Source organism: Schistocerca piceifrons, chromosome 3 (assembly GCF_021461385.2).
Source record: "Schistocerca piceifrons isolate TAMUIC-IGC-003096 chromosome 3, iqSchPice1.1, whole genome shotgun sequence".
Taxonomy (NCBI): Eukaryota; Metazoa; Arthropoda; class Insecta; order Orthoptera; family Acrididae; genus Schistocerca; species Schistocerca piceifrons.
This window is the reverse complement of record NC_060140.1, coordinates 116,158,809-116,178,930: the sequence shown is the minus strand read 5'-3', so window position 1 is coordinate 116,178,930 and position 20,122 is coordinate 116,158,809. Positions and strand designations below refer to the sequence as shown.

Here is a 20,122-nt window from a genome sequence, read left to right as displayed (position 1 = left end):
ATACCTGTGCAGACCGTGTTTTTCAGTTTAAAGAGGCATTGCTCACAGATATATCTGCCTCATTCGTTTGTTTTACAAGTAAAAGTTTGGCGGTTGCACATCATGTTTCCCTCGAAGCAAGTAGTGTCTGTCAGAAACAGGTGATGTGCAGTGGATTCTAAAGCAAAGTTGATGATAAACCGATTATAAAGCTTCCTTTTCTAAATTGCTTTTCAGTGTAATACCATTTGAACTGTCCATCGCATTTACAGACCAGAAGTAACTGGTTTAAATAGTTCATTAATCTAAAACATACCTACAAAACATAATTCGTGTAGTTGTCCTGTTGCCATTGTACGTGATCTGAATAGCAGGATATATTCGACGGCTGTGCTGTATTTTCCTAAATTGAAGGGAAATTTCTTTTTTGTCTCGGCATTCGAGACTGATTGTTTCTGTATACAACATGAATGAATCTTCCATTCGGCAGCGAAGTGTTACGCATGAGCTTTATGATTAAAAAAATATAATGAAAGCGGCGGACATGGACCCTTGCGTTTCTCAGGCAATGCCTTTATCGGCTGACCTATTCACTCACGATTGACGGCCCCGCCTCACCTCTCAGACTTTCAGCACCTTTCTCCTACTTTCCAAGATCCTTAGAAAGATTTCTGAGAAGAGAAAATCAGAGCATGTGCGGGAATCGTGGCATTTTGCCTTAGCTGTTTCCATCTACATCCACACGGATACTCTGCAAATCACATTTAAGTGACTGGCAGAGGGTTCATCGAACCATCTTCATAATTCTCTATTATTCTAATCTCGTATAGCGCGCGGAAAGTATGAACACCTACATCTTTCCGTACGAGCTCTGATTTCCCTTATTTTATCGTGGTAATCGTTCCTCCTATGTAGGTTGGTGTCAACAAAGTATTTTCGCATTCGGAGGAGAAAGTTGGTGATTCGAATTTCGTGAGAAGATTACGTCGCAACGAAAAACGCCTTTCTTTTAATGATTTCCAGTCCAAATCCTGTACCATTTCTGCAACACTCTCTCCTATATTTCGCGATAATACAAAATGTGCTGCCTTTCTTTGAACTTTTTCGATGTACTATGTCAGTCCTATCTGGTAAGGATCCCACACTGCGCAGCAGTATTCTAAAAGAGGACCGACAAGAGTAGTGTAGGCAGTCTCCTTAGTAGGCCTATTACATTTTCTAAGTGTCCTGCCAATAAAACGCAGTCTTTGGTTAATATTCCCCACAACATTTTCTGTGTGTTCCTCCCAATTTAAGTTGTTCGTAATTGTAATACCTAGGTATTTAGTTGAATTTACGTCTTTTATATTAGACTGATTTATCGTGCAACCGAAGTTTAACGAGTTCCTTCTAGCACTCATGTGGATGACCTCACACTTTTCGTTATTTAGGGTCAACTGCCACTTTTTGCACCATTCAGATATCTTCTCTAAATCGTTTTGCAGTTTGTTTACATCTTCTGATGACTTTATTAGTCGATAAAGGATAGCGTGATCTGCAAACAACCGAAGACGGCTGCTCAGATTGTCTCCCAAATCGTTTATATAGATAAGGAACAGCAAAGGGCCTATAATGCTACCTTGGGAACGCCAGACATCACTTCTATTTTAATCGATGACGTTCCGTCAGTTACTACGAACTCTGACCTCTCTGACAGAAAATCACAAATCCTGTCACATAACTGAGACGATATTCCATAAGCATGCAATTTTACTACAAGCCGCTTGTGTGGTACAGTGTCAAAAGCCTTCCGGAAATCCAGAAATACGGAATCGATCTGGAATCCCTTGTCAATAGCACTCAACATTTCATGTGAATAAAAAGCTAGTTGTGCTTCACAGGAACGATGTTTTCTAAACCCATGTTGACTGTGTGTCAATAGACCGTTTCTTCGGGGTAATTCATAATGTTCGAACACAATATATGTTGCAAAATTCTGCTGCATATCGACGTTAACGATATGGGCCTGTAATTTAGTGGATTACTCCTACTACCTTTCTTGAATATTGGGGGCCTTCTGAAATACCTTGTTGCATATTAATTACAGAACTCAGTTAGACCATTAAAACAGCCTGTCGTGGCACACCGAAGAATTGTGGGTTGGGAGGTTCTGCATAGCACCAATCTAAGAACTGATTGCATTCAGGGGATTACAAGAATCGACACATGCTGAAACATCAGAAAGGTGTGCTAGACCCAACAAGTATACCGGTGAGAAAAGCATCTCTTAACATTGTTTAATATATAGAGAGTGATCAGCACCCGATGAATATGTCACGGAAAAAGCGTGGTACTGGAAATAAAATATTTGGCTAAAAGGAGTGATCGGTTGGTAAGACACATCCGATTGCATTAAGAAACTGTCAGTTTGGTGATGGAGGGAAGCATGGTAACTAAAGAGAGAGAGACAAGGAATTGACATTGGTAAGCAGTTTTAGATGCATGTAGATTGCAGCAGTCATGCAGAGATGAAGACTCTTGCACAGGACAGACCAGCATGGGAGTTGCGTCTAACCAGTCTAATACCACAAAAACAGTAAACTGCTCGTCCAGTGTTGGTTGATGTGGATGAAACTTGTCGCTGCGTAAGGCCACGGTCCAAGGTCGAGAAGCAGTCGGCAGCCAACGATTCCCAAGTAATACGAGCATAATGGTTTCCTTTGTGTTAGTGTGGTTGACCAATGTATTTAATACTGAAATGAAAGTGCGAGGAGAACTGTTGAAGGGCAGGTAAGAAAGATTGTTAAAAGTTTACTACATCACCTTCTACCAGAACGAATGGTAAAATAAGTCAAACATGTCAGCAACGAAAAATGTGAGGCACTGAATTGAAGTGGACAACATTATAGTTGAAAGGCTGCGTAGCTACTGTGGAAAGCTCAGCTGACGTAATGACTACCCAAGACCAAGGTATCTCAACACCAGTACGTGTATCAAAGGTAGTAAAGGTAATCGAGAACGAAAATCGTGTTGAATGTGTATGATATGATCCAGAACAATTGATCTTATGGTATCGGGCTAACCATTTTTCCAGACAGTGAATATCTCAATACTCGTAATGCGTTATATCTCGCAAGCTTATCGCTGAAACTGTTAGACTCCTTGATCCCACTAACTCTTAGTACAGTCACTCGTCTACAACAAAAATAACAGCAGGCTACAGCTGATGTGATACACTTTGACAATATTACGTAATGTGAATTGTAAATCCGCTAAAATATTTGGCTGAAGACTGAATTGTCTTATTTCAAATAGTCTTATTGCGTGTGGTATTCACTTAGCTTCTTTCGCCGGGAGCCAGCTCGGTCATCGAGTTAGCTATGTTCATGAATACTCACAAGTCACGACGCGACTTGGCATTTCTTGATCCACAGGACAAATCTCGTAGAAGAAAACTCGTCGATATCAGCGATCCACTAAATTACCGTTCTGAAACACCATCAGCTAATCGTTCACGCATAATAGCCCTAAAGTAACTTGTTTTTAAATGATGTGAGAATCTCTCTGAAGAGTAACAAAATCTACAGAGTTCTTTTGAGCATCGATCGTAACCGGGGAGGACAAATAGAAACAAAGGTTATTACGTGCTGCAATCTATCCCTTAGTACCAGTAGCTTGCAGGTTGACAAATCCCCACCCTAAATGCTTGCGCGTGGCACAGACTGTAGGCGAATTCTGTATATTGTCTGAGCTGTCTCTGTTCTGAGAATAATGTTGGGAATCTATTTCAGTCATCATATGTACTCCCAAACAGAAGCTGATTTGAATAAAATCTAATTTAAACGCCTTAAGATTTTCTTGTGGATTGTAGCAGTGTTTGGTGCCGAATGTGGCAAGCAGGAGCACTTCTAAGACTTCGCAATGGTGCTGGAGAAATATAGCTGGCGTGTGCTGGAAATACAATACAAAAATACTTACTAAGGACAGACAACAATATGAAAGGAAATGGCTGGGGTTGTGTAGTTTAGCTGAGGTTCTCTCATGCTGCCTCTGCCTTCCACATACACATCTTTCAGCATTTGTCATTGTTTCTCTTCGTCCTTCATTTCCAATCTGTTTACCAATTTTAAATTAACACATATTTGGTTATGTGCCTTTTTGGAATGTGCAAAGGTAGATTAAAATATTCAGTAAAACTTCGTGTGTTGAGCCATTCCTTGATCAGTTACAATTCTCTTTCTCAAACAAACCCTTAAATACTGATCATTTGAATGTGAAGTAATTACCCTCGTATCCCAGAAGACATAAATTTTGACTTAGATCTTGGAATATACCAATATGTAACGCCCTATTGTGTTTTTACTATAATCGTTTCCATAATTATTGCAATTGTGAACCTCCAAATGAGAGTCCACCAAATTCAACAGTCGCGCGACATGACCAGTTTTATTATTGAACAAATAGATCTCACTTCTTACAAGTAAACAAATCTGTTTTTTAGATTGCGGGGAACTGTGTATCGTCCGTGATACCTCTCATACAGGAAACTCGAAATAAAGAAATTGTATATGTTCCGCTTTTTTTACTCAGTTGACCAAATATAGATGCACACCAACGGAAAAAAATCGCAACACCAAGAAGGAGTTCTGCAACATGAATGAAAGTTGGTAGGCGTGTTTCTATATCTATTCCAATTTCACGCCAGTCGCAAAGAGTGCGCTAGTAGCGCCAGGGTGCAAATCAGGTTCAGCTGAAGTACACACTGTAACGGTCATGAGCATTAGTTACCTTTGAGACTGGGCGTGGTGAGTTGATGTTAGTCCAAAATGCCTTTAAGGCGACAAAGACGCCGTTCTCAACACTTTATCATGTTTGAACGAGGTCGTGTAATACGGCTACGAGAAGCTCGATGTTCCTTCTGCGATAAACAGGCAGGGAAGACTATCGTGTTCGGCGTATGCCTCTGACGCATCGTACTGCATCTGCAGCAACAATTTGAACAGCAGTTGGCACCACAATGGCACAACGGACTGTTACAAATCGATTACTTCAAGGACAGCTACGAACCAGACGCTCTATAGCGTGCATTCCACTGACCCCAAATCACCGCCATTTGCGACATCAGTGGTGACAAGCGAGAGCTCATTGGAGGGCAGGGTGGAGGTGTGTTTTACTTTTTGACAGAAGCAGGTTCTGCCTCAGTGCCAGTGATGGTCGTGTGTTGGTTAGAAGAAGGGCGGTTGAGGGCCTGCAATCAATGTGTCTGCGTGCTAAATACACTAGACCTACACTTCAAGTTATTGTCTGGAGTGCGATTTCGTGTGACAGCAGTAACACTCTCTTGATTATCCCACGCATCCTGAATGCAAATTTTTACCACAATGTGGTGATTCGACCTATTGTGCTGCCTTTCATGAACAGCATTCCAGGGGTGTATTCCAGCAGGATAACGCTCGCCACATACCGACATTGGACGACAAGTCCAACGTCATCCATAGACAGCATTAACCGTCCCAGTATTGATCGACCAAGTGTAACAGGCTTGGAACTCTGTCCCACAAACTGATATCCGGCATCTGTACAACACAATGCATGCACGTTTGCATGCTTGCACTCAGCATTGTGGCGGTTACAACGGTTGTTAATGTACCAGCATTTCACTTTCTCAATGGCTTATCTTGCGTCTACATTAACATGTAATCTTGCAATGTTAATCACTTAAATGTTTTCGAAATTTCATTGTTCTAAATTATTTTTTGGTGTTGCTATTCTTTTTCTATCTGTATACAGGGTTGGCGCTTAAAGCCGGACAAATATTAATCTGCGTTTCCCGCCACATCGTAGTTCCGCCGGAGGTCGCGACTGGCGTTCTTGAAAGCCATAGACATCTGGTGAACAGTGAGAACCTCAAAATGGCCGGGATGCTACGGACAAGTGCGGAGTACAACCGAAGAAAGTGCTGGGTGTTCGGCCACTGAAATAGTTCGATTCTTCGGATACCCGAGATCAACTGTTTACGATATTGTGGCAGAGTATAGTGCTTAGGAGAAGTCTGGGGTTCACGTCGTTGGTATTGTGTCTAGATGGTGATATCATGCCGCCACATTTCTTTGATAAAGGACAAGTGTCATAAAAGAAGTTTATGTGCAAGTTTTGACGAATGTCGTGAAACTGTGGATGGTAACTGTGACCTCGGGGAGACAAGAAGTCATTCACCAGGACGGTGCACCGGCTCATACGAGCCATTAAGTCCAAAACTGGCTCTCTGATCTTTTTGACATGTTCTGGTAGAGGAGTTCTGGCCCCCGATTAGCCCGGATAAGATGTGGCATCACTACGCACCGCTATCGAAACAGCATTCGCGAATATGTTTTAAAGAGTGCGTGCGATCGCTTCAGGACAAGATTGGAGGCGGTCATTGCGGCTGAAGTGGGTTACATCGAATAATGTTACTCTTGAAAGATACCACTCCTTACATGTAAAAGGGATTGTATTTTGTTTTAATTAATTTTCTTTAAAAAAAGGTTCATTTGTCCGGATTAAAACGCCGCACCCTGTGGATATATCAGTGAATTGTGGATATATCAGTGAATTAAAAATGCTTCGATTTATCTGAAGCAGGATGGATGCTGTTGACGCTGCATTTGATGTGCGTCGTCATTTCCGTAGTTTATCCATTGCATGACAAACTTGTGATGAAAAGATGAGTTAGATAAAGTAAGCAGTGTAAGAGCAAGATGCGTTCTACAGATAGTAACCATTGTCACTTCACAAACAATCCTCTCGAGGCCCTATGGTCAAGTGATGGGTTTATAATACCCTACTGGCGACTCGCACACTAGTGGCAGCATCGTAAATGGAATGATGGATTGCCCACAGCAGCTGCTGTCTGCCGTACCTCAAGTTCTCACTGTAAGCCGTGGGGCAGTGCGAGATACGCGTGGCAAAGTACGTGGGCGAAATGCCGCATGCGCCGATCGCCTCACTGACACAAGAACCTTGGCTTCGAACCGATGTCGTCTTCGCTGAGGACACGCCCGCCAGTATTTTAAGATGCGCGTTTTTAGATGCCACTGTCGCTTGTCCGTCACTGGCTTCTACCATTAAAGAGGAAGTAAAGTAGAGCCAGTGACAATGTTCCTTTTTTACAGCAGCCGATATTTACCTCTGGATATCTTAGTATATTATCTTGATGCTCAGGAAGTGATAGGATTTGTGATTATGTTAGCAGCATCACATATTACAGCCGTTGCTAAAAGACGAACGAAGGAGACAACATACGGAATACCTGTTCAGCCATTTAAGCGGCGTCGCAAAGAGACTGGCACCAGACGATCGAACAACCCCAGACCAACAATGCCGTACTATCATATCTCTCTCTCTCTCTCCTATTATTTATTTATTTATTAAATCATGCAACGGCCTTGCCGCAGTGGATGCACCGGTTCCCGTGAGATCACCGAAGTTAAGCGCTGTCGGGCGTGGTCGGCACTTGGATGGGTGACCATCCAGGCCGCCATGCGCTGTTGCCGTTTTTCGGGGTGCACTCAGCCTCGTCATGCCAATTGAGGAGTTACTCGACCGAATAGTAGCGACTTCGTTCAAGAATATCATCATAATGACCGAGAGAGCGGTGTGCTGACCCCGCCCCCCCGCCCCTCCTATCTGCATCCTCTACTGAGGATGAGACGGCGGTCAGAGGTCCCGGTAGACGACTCGTGGCCTGAAGACGGAGTGCTTTTTCTTTAAAATCATGGTTACTGTTTTATTAATGTCAAGTATGCATTGAAGGGACAAAAAGTCACGGGGTCTTCCTAATATCATGACCGACCCATGTTTGCACGGCGTGGTGCAGCAATTCGACGTGGCATGGACTCACCAAGTTGTTGGAAGCCCCCTGCAGAAATATTGAGCCATGCTGCCTCTGTAGCCGTCCGTAATTGCGAAAGTATTGCCATTGCAGGACTTTGTGCACGAACTGACCTCTCGATTGTCCCACAAATGTTCGATGGTACTCATGCCGGGCGATGGCTGGCCAATTCATTCGCTCGAATTGTCCAGAATGTTCTTCAAACCCATTTGCGAACAACTGTGGCCTAGTAACATGGCGCATTGTCATCCTTAAAACTTCCATCGTTGTTTAGGATCATGAAGTGCATGAATGGCTGCAAATGGTTTTCAAGAAGCCGAACGTAACCATTTCCAGTCAGTGATTGGTTCAGTGGGACCATAGGAACCAGCCATTCCATGTAAACACAGCCCACACCATTATGGAGCCACCACCAGCTTATACAGTGCTCCATTGACAACTTGGATCCATGGTTTCGTAGGGTCTGGGCCACACTCGACTCCTACCGTCAGGTCTTACCAGCTGAAATGGGGTCTCATCTGACCAGGCTGCGGTTTTCCAGTCCTCTAGGGCCCGACTCATGTAGTTACAAGCCCAAGAGAAGCGCTGCAGATGATGTGCTGTTAGCAAAGGCACTTGCGTCGGTCACCTGCTGCTGCCATAGTCCATTAACGACAAATTTCGCCGCACTGTCGTAATGGATACGTTCGTCCTACATCCCACATTGATTTCTGTGGTTATTTCACGCAGTGTTGCTTGTCTGTTAGCACTGACAAGTCTAAGCAAACGCAGCTGCTATCGGTCGTTAAGTGAAGACCGTCGGCCTCTACGTTATCCGAGATGAGAGGTAACGCCTGAAATTTGGTATTCTTGGCACGCTGCATCAACTAAGGAACTTGTAACAACGATTCTAAAGATTATGGATAATTTCCCCTCTCCTCACCGCAAAATCAGATTTTAGAAGTGAAGAACGACTTTTTACAAGCGTTTTTTTTTTGTCTCCTTAGTTCTAAGTACTACTCAGTATAAGCTATAAAATTGCGAATGAGAGCTGAAAGACATTTTATGGAAGTGAGACTCTTGTCCATCTAAATTTATGCTACGTTTGCAACCTGTAGAAGAAACGTCTGGTTTAGTGCTGCGAAACCGATAGTGCGGAAGTTTTTACAGTGTGTTTTATGGATGACGAAGAAACGTAGAAGTAGCAAACCTCAGTCAAAAGCAGAAGCTTTTTTGACAGCCAACAGAAGGCAATAGATGCTGCCATTCCAATTTCGGATATAGGCATGGCAAGGCCGTGTTAAGCTCTGCTGCATTCATTCTGTCAACCATGTCACTGTTTGGACAAGGTCGCAAGCGTCAGCATTTCTTATCTTGGATTCTTTTTAACCATTGCACGTCTCTCGAAAACGAGAACTTTTACATGAGCAAATAAAAAGAAAAATGTCAGTGTCTGGTATGTGAATGCTGTGATCATGGCAGCTATGTTTCAGGATTACCCTGTTAAGATACCAACACCATGTACAAAGCGAGGTAGTGGCGCATCTTGTTGAACGTATGTGACTCGACTAACAACATGTAACTCTGGGAATTAGTCGTAAATACTGTGTACAGCGCGTCAGTGGAGCAAACGTCAAGCAAGAGAAGGGCCTAAAGACCATTCAGTGTCCTCGCCTACATATTCAAAGTGAATATTTATCGACAACGTTCACGAATGTGGCATCAATCCATTTGTGACTATGTCCACTGTTACGCGTGTCGATAGTGAAAGAGGACACATCCGTGTAAATAATTTACGCATTACAAGGGCGAGTCTGAACATTTCGGGTATTCCCGATTGCATTTGATTATCAGTTGATTGACCGTAATTCTTGCACTGAGTGGGCCATCTGCACTTCGTTTGTTTTGATATACGCATTAGACAGAGGAAGCAATGGATCGAAACAGGAACATTTGCGCTAGATTATAATTTAAGGTTTTTAAAGTAGGACTTTTAGAATGTTTGGAGCAGGCTTTTGGTGACTGGACCTTCCTAAAAAACAGTGTGGCGAGGGAACTCGTCCCGGCGGAGGTTCGAGTCCTCCCTCGGGCATGGGTGTGTATGTTTGTCCTTAGGATAATTTAGGTTAAGTAGTGTGTAAGCTTAGGGACTGATGACCTTAGCAGTTAAGTCCCATAAGGTTTCACACACACCTGAACATTTTTTTTTTTTTGAGGGAACTCGCCTAAAGACGAAGGTCTCTTTAGACGTCAGCTCCTGTAAACAAACTGAATCCACTCTTTGTATATGATAGGAAGCGGTTTATAAGATCACGCATAATAATGTGTATGTTAAAAATATCTGCAGTCGTTTTATGCCGCCCATTCAAACCAATGAACAAAAAACCGCGTATAGAATTCTGTCACAAATTCGATTCTGCACGGTGGACTATTGATGAAACATGGCTGCACTAATACTAGTCTTGCTGTGGCAGTCATGCTTTTTATGTCTTCCCAGAAAAGACGTGCACAGAAGAAGCGCAAAGAGAACGAAGGGGGGAGAAAAGAATTATGTGCACGTTACGTGCAGAAAGTGATCACATCGCTACTGCATTGTTGCGGTTCAAGGCCAGAAAGTAAATCATGTGATATTCTGCGGTTTAGACGTCTAGACTGTTGCAAATGCATTGTGAATCAATTTCCAAGATAAGGCCTGCGTTCGATCGTGCTCCACCATGTCAACGAGCCATATTACTGCACCGCAAAAATGACGTAGCTTCTTGAGTAGTCTTCGATCCAGATGCTTCATTATAAAACCTGTAGCCCTGACTTGACTCTTATGCGATATCTCGCTGATCACCATAGGATCTTGAGGCTCCAGAAGCAGCTGCCTCGACACGTGATGCCTACCCAAATGCCTTTCCGAAATAAGTCAACTGTGAAGCTGTTCATAAACAACACTTCGGTCACATGTTGCTTCAGAAAGCATAGCCGTTATAGACGGTTCGAGATCGAACTCATATGTGATCCATACGTGGACGATGGAGATCTAGCAGCAGTTCACGCTATACGCTCACGTCGTATCAGTCGGCCACATGCTTTACTAGTGCAACTCATGGTGTGTTTATTGACGGTTGTTTAGTCATCCTGGAGGGCACTCGACCATCCAAGGTTTTAGGGTAAAGATGCTATTTCATTAAGCAAAGGTTGCTGGTTAGAATTCTGTCTCGGACGAGGATCTGGTTTTTAAATGGGCCCTTACTGTGTTTGCCCATGCAGAGGTAGAATCAGCTACAGACAGTGTATATATTTACTGTGTTTGCCCATTCAGAGGTAGAATCAGTTAGAGACAGTGTATAATATATGTGTGTGGTTGCATACTTCTCTGGTTGTCGATTTTTGTTTTGGCTTGTAAATTTCGAATGGGATGCTTCTCGACCGAAAATTCTTGTATTGTTTTGCTAGTTTTGTACTTTTGTGTCGTGACATGTAGTGTTAATCGATAATTAATGACTGAGAACAAAACAAATAGTATGTGTCATCTTATAATGAATATTATTTTCAAAGACATCGTCTGTTCGACCGCGTGTGTATGAGCGGCTGTTTCATTTTTTCTGATTCTGCGAGTACTTAAGCAGTCAATAAAATCTTCTTTTTGTGGCCATATGGCTCATAGTTGCTTTATAATTATTGAAGGTATTTCAATTCCGTCTTTGCAACTACAAGAAAATATGTGGTTTTCTTATTTTTATTTTTTTTATACCAAAACGCGTTTCGTTTTATTGAAATAAAACGTCATCAGTAGTCTGTAGCGAAATATATTTACAAATTAAGCCAGTCTGTAAATATCGTTCATCACAGGCCAGTGATGATGTTTTATTTCAATAAAACTAGACGCGTTTAGACAAAACACGCATTTCCTTGTAGTTGCAAAGATGGAAAAATAAGGTAGTCACGTACCAACAAATCTATAAACTCACTGAGTACATGTCTATCATCTCTGCGTCATCGCTACTCGAAGAATTCCGCACCAGTAACGAATGGTGTTTTGTTAGTACAACATTGTAAAAATAAAGTAGAAGTGAGTCGCCTCACAATAAATAAGGTTTCTGTTGAAAAAGAAACGAAACCGTAGTACTATGTATAGAACAATGTGGCAACTCCAATTTATCATCAGATACCAACAGAATATTTTCAATTCATTCTTTCGCGCATCTTTTTAGCTATCGTAATAACTTACGTCAGGCGTATTATCTTCAGCGTTACCAGAATAGCCAGGGTCGACCTCGGTGTTTTTGCGTGCCTGGTTCTTGCGTGAAAGAAAGCAACCCTGACTCCATCAGTTAAGTCTTATATCAGAATGCCCCTTTTCTAAAATGTCGTAGTTTCGTGAGAACGCACCTTTCCCGTAAAGCGTTGCTTAGTATCAGGAGATTGTAAACGAGAAGAGCACATGAAAATGGCTTAATAGTGCCTTGAGAGTTGGCCATTAAATTGCAACACTTGTTCCGTATATGGAACGTAAGAGACTCACATCGCACTATCTCTGCGATTTCAGGATAAGAAGAAGGCACTCGACCCAGGTAGCCACATTGGTATTTGTAAGACAATTGAGGTTAATGACAGCTTGCGTTCCTGTTAATGTACTTGAAATGGATATCTGCTGAGTTGATCGACAATCGCTATCCCCTTGAAAACTACAGACAGGTCTGAAACTAAGTTTCTGAACGGAAATCGTCCAGTATCCTTCGTCTGTTAATATATATCCAGGTGTCATACATTAAGAGCTATGTAAAGTCTAGGGATAGAGAAAGAAACACATTGTTACATAGGTGTTCATAGCAATCTGATGTACCGTAGGAACTGACAGAGAACATTTCGTAACGCACATTTATACTTAACGTCAATGGCATTTGTGTGCTGTTTGCACAAAACAAATTCTCTTTTCTTTTACATTATTAGCGACAGATCACTATACCAGCTGGAAAAATGTTTCCTTGCTAAGCTGTTAAACCATTGTGAGTCTTAATAAAAATGCAAAGAAGATACTTAAAAGTTTCCCGGCATTCCTTACGATTAATGAGACGTCTTATATTACTATGAGATCATCCGTTCATCATTTGCATAACAGGGCCTCTCTCGTGCGTTTCCTTGCTGTATGTAAGTTATCAAGATCACCTATTATGGCTGAATCTTAGACTGTCTCACTTAATATATCTGACAATAAAACTGCATTATAGTACAAAGTACCCCAGAGGAGTCATAGTGTCAGTGAGGGAGCACAGCTTTACGTAAGCAAACTATGAAAGTCAGAATGTGTTAAACGAAGTATGGCAATAAAGCTGGCTAACTGAGTACTGTGTGAGCGCGATAACACTGGAAGGTTGACACTGCGATTCTGTGCTTGTTCACTCACGAACAAGCTTCTCGGTTGTCAGTTTCTTGGTCAACGTTATACCGAGTGCACTTCTGTTTTCGTAAACTCATCTTTTGTTACACTGGCGAAGAAAATTTCAGAAGCGGAAAGTTGTACAGAAATTCCTTGTGAAAGAGTGGTAAACGAATGATGAAACGTGTTTACAGAGAGCGTCTTCTGAGAAAATTTTCGTTCTCTAAGTGGTTGTTGGAGATCAGACAAGAGAAGTTAAACATAGGACGACGAGCGAACAAGGGGTCAAGCACTCAGCACAGGTGGTGAAAAAACCACCATCTCGCATCGTCGCCTCATGGTAGGAAACGTCGCTGAAATCATCGGAATTGATCGAAAGACTGTGCGTTCGTTCTTACATAAACATGTCAAAACTTTTCATGGAGAATCCTCGGTAGCCGAAAAGAGAAAAATTAGGCATTTTTGTAGCCCGAATGGGCACCACAGTCCTCGAACGCCCTCTCTACTCCTCTGGTTTGGCCACCTGTGGTTTTTTGTTTCGAACAACTCAAAAAATTGGAAATGTCGCCATGAAGAATCAGCATGATTTTAGAAAGCATGACTCGTGCGAAACTGGGCTTGCCCTTTCCTCACATGATATGCTGGTAATTATGGTTGAAGGGCAACGGGCAGGTTCCATATTTCTAGATTTCCGGAAAGTATTTCACACGGCCCCATTGCAGGCTGTCAATGGAAGTTACGAGCTTATGGAACATGTTCACAGATATGTGAGCGACTCGAAGACTTCTTATATAATAGAGCCCATTATGTTGTCCTCGACGGCGAGTGTTCATCAGAGACAAGGGTATCGTCATGAATGCCCCAAGGGAGTGCGAGAGGAGCGCTGTTGAATAAATGATTTGGCGGGCAGGGTGGCAGCAATCTGCGGTTGTTTGCTGATGATGCCGTGGTGTACGGTAACGTGTCGAAGTTGAGTGACTGTAGGAAGATAGAAGACGACTTAGACGAAATTTCCAGTTGGTGTGATGAATGGCAGCTAGCCCTAAATGTGGAAAGATGTAAGTTGATGCGGATGAGAAGGAAGATCAAACGTGTATGTTCTGATACAGTATTACTAATGTCCTGCTTGACACAGTCCAGTCGTTTAAATAGCTGGGAGGAACAATGTAAAGTAATATGAGGCGGAACGAGCTTGTGAGAACTGTGGTAGGGAAGGCAAATGGTCGACTTCGGTGTATTAGAGGAATTTTAGGAAAGAGTGGTTCACCTGTAAAGGAACCGCATATGGGTAGCTGGTGCTACCCAGTCTTGAATACTGCTCGGATGTTTGGGATCCGAACCAGGTCGGATTGAAGGAAGACATCAAAGGAATTCAGAGTTAAGCTGCTAGATTTGATACCAAACAACACTCAAGTGTTACGGAGATGCTCTGGGAACTCAATGGGAATCCCTAGAAGGAAGGCGACTATACTACTGTCAAAATTTAGAGAACTCGTATTTTAAGCTGACTGCCACATGATTCTACTGCCACCAACATACATTGCGCCTAAGGACCGCGATGATAAGGTACGAGAAACTAGGGCTCATAGGGAGGCCTATAAACAGTCGTTTTTCCCTCGCCCTGTTTGTGAGTGGAACAGGAAAGGAAATGGCAAGTAGTAGTACAGAGAATCCTCCCCCCCGCACCGTACGGTGGCTTGCGGAGTATCTATGTAGATGTAAGAAGCCGCTCTGAAGGTCAGATAAACTGAATGGAAAGATCAAGAGGGTTGCTTTGAAGTGTAGAATGTGTAAAAAATATAAAGCTTGTCCGCGAACTTTGTTGTTATGCTCGTAAAATTCCGGGTCATCATGGATATCCGGAAGTTTCTTTGTCTCATAGCCATTCCTATGTGATCATTTGATATCACCTCGACGGAACTGGTCCAGTTCTTCGTTTTGTAATGAATCTCATGTAAACAGCATGTTTGTTGGCTACAAAACTGTTGGTTACACATTCCTGATTTCGAGAGTGACGAACAAACGACATATAGGAATTTGTATCGTGTGACTGAAATTAAGTTAATGAAACTACGTGATATCTGGAATTACCCAGTTTTTAAATGCGCAGATTTTCCATCGTCCTTAGAGCACCGTGTGTAAAGCCGAATACGTATTCATCTTTCATCCTGGATGCATTTATTGACAAACGTGCATTATTTCGAACCATGATCAGCCACTTAGGCTGTAAGTTATTTTCAAGTGTACACAAAAATGTTCGTCACATGCCGTAATGATGACTTTCTTTCATCGTACATGTGCATAAGAATTGTAACGACAATGTCAATGAAATGGATATGTTATTAGATGATTTTTATGCTGAGATACCGTTGCAAGGACACTCCTGGCCAGTAAAATTGCAACATCATGAAGACGGATGGTACAAATGTTACATTAGCGTTGCATAGACAAATGATAAGCATTTCGTTGTGATCTCACAAAATATGTAGTTATAATACCGTCTACAATCTGCACGTAAGAAAACATTGCGCAGGCAGTTTGGGATTCACAAATAGCCTTTGAATGTTGGTTGTTCGTGAGAAGGTCATAGGAAGGAGATGCACCTACCAGCACGTTTGGGAATTCCACATTGTCAGGATCGTGGCCAATCGATATGGTTAGTCGCGTCAGTCTGGATCCCTCGACTGTCTTGCGGGTGCAGAAGGGCCGTATTGAACGGTCCCACGACACTAGCTCCCGAGAGGATAGACGCATTGTTGGTTCGATCGTACAGCCACGTCACGAAACCTGAGTCAGAAAATGGGATTGTTTGCAGCGATACAAGTTCCAGTTCGGAAAGTGGGACGACCCGTGAACACCACCCACTGTCAGCAAAGCGATGAGTATTGCGGTTGTCCTTGACGCGGCACTGGTAGTGGAACGTTCAACAGTGCTGGACGCAGGAGTGTCACTGGGTCGTCCTTTCAGTTGCGTCCCGATTTTGCATACAGTGTCGCGATGTACGTATCCGTATGGGGAACGTTACCAGGTTGTATTCGTTATCGTCATACGAGGCAAGCACCAGGCGTGATGTTATGGGGTGCCACTGGGTACATCACACGATCGCCTGTGGTTTGCATAGCCTGTAATTTGAACAGCTCCCGTTACAATCCTGACGTATGAACGCCGGTGCTTCTGACCTAGTTTCGACAATTCCGCGAGATTACTTTTGAAGATAAGATTAACTGAGGTACTTGTGGTAACGAATACGTGGTGTACTATCAGTTTCGCATCGAAGAAGCAAACGAAGACAGCGTTCACCTATAACACAGGTTAATGAATTATTTTTGGTAACGAATGCAAGGTACACTATCAGTTTCGTGTCGAAGATTCAAACTAAGACAGCTTTCATGTTGGTGTTCATTTGGTTTACCTTCTGCGATCATGGTGTTGAATCATAACGCTTTTTGCTTCCTTCCTGCGCGGCTGCCGAAGCAAAGCGATGGTTCCCACTGTGAAGTATGTCAGGAAACAGAAGAAATAAATATAAGTATTTAACGCCACGTCGACAACAGTGTCATTAAAGACAGAGCACAGTCTCTGATTTAACATAAATGGGGAAGGAAACCAAGTGTGTCCTTTTCAGAAGGACCAACCCGGCATTCACCATACGCTCACGAAAGTGAGCCCCGTGTCCTAACGACAGCGCCACCTCTCGCTAGGAAACAGAAGAAGGCGCAAGCCAACAATAATTTTGACGATGACTCCTGCGCGAGACGAAGCAAGCCGCGGAGAGGCAGAAGAAATTGCTTACACGTGATAACGTAGTGCGACAACGAAAACATTGTCTTAAAAATTTGTTTTGGAAACAGTAGTTCTACAGTTATTCTTTTTTATTTATTTATTTGTATTTCATTTTTTACGACTGGTTTCGGGATCCCAGTACCATTCTCAAGAGCTCATTCATGTCTACAGCTGAGCTTAAATTTGGCATCGCCGTTAGTCTGTGTTCATACATACATGTATACATCAATGAACACTTGAGAAATGTGCTGGGTCCTGAAGCTAATCGCAGAAAATGAAGTATAAATAAATAAAAATAAAGTGTGCTTGTGGAATAATTCACCTTCGAAGATAATGAATAAATTTATAAACGTCTTCAACCAGCTCTGTCAATTGGGCAGCAGCAACAGATACAGTTCCAAAGATCACGTACGACGAAGTAGAAACTCCGAGATCGCCACACTAACCTATCAAACCCCAGTCAGCGTTACATTGTTGATGGCATCCATAAGTGCGTACAGGAAAAGCTAATTTGAAGGAACAGAGAAAGCTGTTCATTTTTAGGGTTTCGTATCTCAACCGGTAAAAACGGAACCCTTACAGTATCACTTTTTTGTCCGTCTCTGTTGTTGCCCGATTGTTAAAGAGATACATAGATGCATCAAGTTGAAATTTATGTCACATATTAATGTCCTTGGTCCCTTGATGGTGTAAAAATGTTAAGCTTCTAAGTCAATGAAATCAAAAGATACGGCCATTTATGTCATATTTTGATACTCGCAAAATCGCTCATCAAAACCTATAGGTTAATTCCCTTATCCCTAGAATAAACCCTTAACTCGCGAGGTACGTAACGTATAACACGAGGTGGGGTCTCTGGGACCGTTTGAACCGAGATTTAAGGCAAAAATCATATGAAATTTTTAGTTTATGCTACATAACATTTATTTTTACAACTATGTAAGTGTTATGTAGATGCTCCTAGTTTATTTTATTGCAATAAACAAAGCCTGCAGCATTTTACTATTTGTCACACAAAAGCACATAATTATGTGTGGTTCTTTTAAATAGTACACGTAAATTGACTGTCAGAGTATGAATTTTACATTCCGAAAAATTATATAATCTCTGTAGCAAATAAATTTCCAAATAAATTTAAATTCCAGGGTTTAAATTTGCGCATAAAAGTTCTAACCGGTAGATGCAAAAAAAAGTCTGTCAAATCGACATTCATAGCTGGGAACTACATTTTTCTTATCACCATGAGTACACGTCCGATTTTAACAGATGCTTTAACTATTTCATTGAAGAAACAGAACGATCCTCATCACAACTTCCCTGAAATCTGCCTCTGAATCATATTCTTGTAGGCGCCATGTCACGACGGATTGCGCGGCCCCTCCCGCCAGAGGTTCGAGTCGTCCCTCTGGCATGGGTGTGAGTTGTTCTTAGCATAAGTTAGTTTAAGGTTAGTTTACGTAGTGTGTAAGTCTAGGGACCAATGATCTCAGCAGTTTGGTCTGTTAGGAATGCACACACACACACACACACACACACACACACACACACACACACACACACATATTTGATACTCGTTGTCCGATAGCAGAACCGTGATCACTGGCTAATGTAAATGGTTCACATGGCGCTAAGCACTACGGGACTTAACATCTGAGGAGGTCATCAGTCCCCTAGACTTAGAACTACTTAAACCTAACTAACCTAAGGACATCACACACATCCATGCCCGAGGCAGGATTCGAACATGCGACCGTAGCAGCAGCGCGGTTCCGGACTGAAGCGCCTAGAACCGCTCGGTCACAGCGGCCGGCGGCTAATGTAAAATCGTTGTCTATTTCGTTTATTTCTTCATGCATATCACTGACACCTTCCTGCATAAACCGTCTAACAATTTCATCAAACTCGGGAAAGCTAAAACTGACACATTCGTACGAACACATTTCGAGGTTTAGGGTACTGTACTGAAGAAAACAGGCACGCAGTTCACGAGGCACGGTCTTGGAAACTCCAACACCTATCAGTAACACGAGACTCCAACACCTATCAGTAACACGTGTCAGCAATAAACGCAGAAGGCAATAACGCAACCGACAACAACACATCGTGAGCTTCTAACGAAAAAATATTTATTTTGAGATTTGTTATTTGACATCAAATTTCAAATTAAAACTTTCTCGAAAGTCTTGGAATTCGTGCGACCGATACCTTGCTAGTATCAGTGTCGGTAACAGCCAAAAATCGTCGAGTTTCTCGAGTCATGGAATGCATGAACTGTGTATATACATAATTAAGTTGGTACGGAACTCTCAATACGCAGTCCTATTCGCACCTGTGAGAAGGAATATGGGAAGTTCAAGTTCCCGCTCGGTTTTCCGATTGCTCCCAAATATCAAGCGACAATTGACGTACGTGAGTACAAGCTGCCAAGCTATCAAGCAAACCAGCATATAGTAGAATGTTGTCATTTGAAACAGTTTGTACCACTGTGTTACCTACCCGAAAAAAGATTTCTTATATTGTGTTCGTGCCGTTTTCTGAAATTTCTGTTCACTGTCTTGATCTCATAGGAGCCATGCTTGACTATTGGATGCGTCTCCAGGTGTGGTGATGTGGGAAGTGAGCACTCTGCGAGCAGAGCGTTGTTGTATCTCCAGCGAGGCTCATGAGTAATTCATAGGCGCAGCGGCAGATGAGTCAGACGGCGCAACAAGAGTGTGACTCACCTCAGAAGGCCTCTCAGGCCGAGAGCGCCAGCAACGAGAGTCCCTGCCTGCTGCACCCTTCGAAGCATCGCGGACCCCCAGCTACCCCCACCGTTAACTTCGCGAGAAGGGAGCCGCCGTGAGCTCGTTATCTCCACATACGAAAACCGCGTATTTCTCGAGCTGATCTGGCTCCCTACTCCTGAATCGCGTCCAACCCCTGTGAGCAGTTATTACTAAGGCAATAACGCCAGACCTGTATATTTTTGGTTGTGCTACGTTTCCAGTATTTTTCACTAAGAATGAAGATGAAGCAACTTCTTTTTCGCTGAGACCGGATTGCCAACCTTAGGGATTTATCCATTCAGTTTGGTAATTTGATATATCGTTTGGAATTGGGATGCCTCTGTTATTTGATCTAGAAAGCAGTACAAGTAATTACAAATTCGGTAGAACTGAATC

At 42.6% G+C, this 20,122-nt stretch overlaps 1 long non-coding RNA gene and 1 pseudogene across 1 annotated transcript in view; both read left to right on the top strand.

Moving 5' to 3' along the window:
- The window catches only part of LOC124789621, a 347,522-nt gene that overhangs the window by 276,620 nt on the left and 50,780 nt on the right, over positions 1-20,122 (top strand). The gene's annotated exons all lie outside the window — the stretch shown is intronic.
- LOC124790866 lies at positions 7,373-7,490 on the top strand (annotated as a pseudogene).